The following is a 1,167-nucleotide window of genomic DNA, read 5'->3' as shown; positions in this document are numbered from 1 at the left end:
GGTTGATTTTGCTGCTGAGGTTGAGGAGGTCTATTGTAAATGTTTGCAGCATAAGCTTCAGGCTGCTCAATTGCTCCAGGTTGCTGCATGGAAGGGCAAAGGTCTGTATGGTGGTCAGCAGAGGAGCACAAACCACAAACCCTTGCGACAGGTACAGATTTCTGATTCAAGGCCAGCTGGGTTACCAAGTTAACCAATGCATCCAGTTTGCCTTCAAGCTTCTTAGTCTCAGATGATGCAGCTGAGTTTGTAGCTACCTCATGCACTCCTCTAATGACTATAGCATCATTTCTGGCGCTAAACTGTTGGGAGTTGGAAGCCATCTTCTCAATTAAATTCCTGGCTTCAGCAGGAGTCATGTCTCCAAGGGCTCCACCACTGGCAGCATCTATCATACTTCTCTCCATATTACTGAGTCCTTCATAAAAATATTGGAGAAGAAGCTGCTCTGAAATCTTATGGTTAGGGCAACTGGCACATAGTTTCTTAAATCTATCCCAGTACTCATACAGGCTCTCTCCACTGAGTTGTCTAATACCTGAGATATCCTTCCTGATGGTTGTGGTCCTGGAAGCAGGGAAAAATTTTTCTAAGAATACTCTCTTAAGGTCATCCCAGCTCGTGATGGACCTTGGAGCAAGGTAATACAGCCAGTCCTTTGCCACTCCCTCTAATGAATGAGGAAAAGCCTTCAGAAATATGTGATCCTCTTGGACATCTGAGGGTTTCATGGTGGAGCAGACAATGTGAAATTCCTTCAAATGTTTGTGCGGGTCTTCACCTGCAAGGCCATGAAACTTTGGAAGCAAATGAATCAGTCCAGTTTTAAGAACATATGGGACATCCTCATCAGGGTATTGGATGCACAAGCTTTCGTAGGTGAAATCAGGTGCAGCCATTTCCCTTAGGGTCCTCTCACGGGGTGGAGGTTGTGCCATGTTCTCAGAATGTGCAAAATCAGAATGCTCAGAATCAGAATGCTCAAAATTATAATGCTCCAAATCAGGATGTTCAAAATCACGAATAACAGAATGCACAGATTCACCAGTAATGGAATGCTCAGGATGATCAAAAGGTAAAAATGATGCCTAACTAATCTATGAAATGTCCTATCTATCTCAGGGTCAAAGGGTTGTAAGTCAGATGGATTGCCTCTAGTCATACACT

General features: G+C 43.9%; 1 non-coding gene across 1 annotated transcript; it reads left to right on the top strand.

The window, feature by feature from the left end:
• Positions 1–453: 453 nt before the first annotated feature.
• Positions 454–560, top strand: LOC114410935. Its single transcript, XR_003666327.1, has one exon. It is a non-coding gene; the product is annotated as a small nucleolar RNA R71 (small nucleolar RNA).
• The last annotated feature ends 607 nt before the right edge of the window (positions 561–1,167 follow it).

Source organism: Glycine soja, chromosome 4 (genome assembly GCF_004193775.1).
Source record: "Glycine soja cultivar W05 chromosome 4, ASM419377v2, whole genome shotgun sequence".
Taxonomy (NCBI): Eukaryota; Viridiplantae; Streptophyta; class Magnoliopsida; order Fabales; family Fabaceae; genus Glycine; species Glycine soja.
Note: the sequence above shows the minus strand (reverse complement) of the source record. Positions and strands in the feature narration are given on the sequence as shown.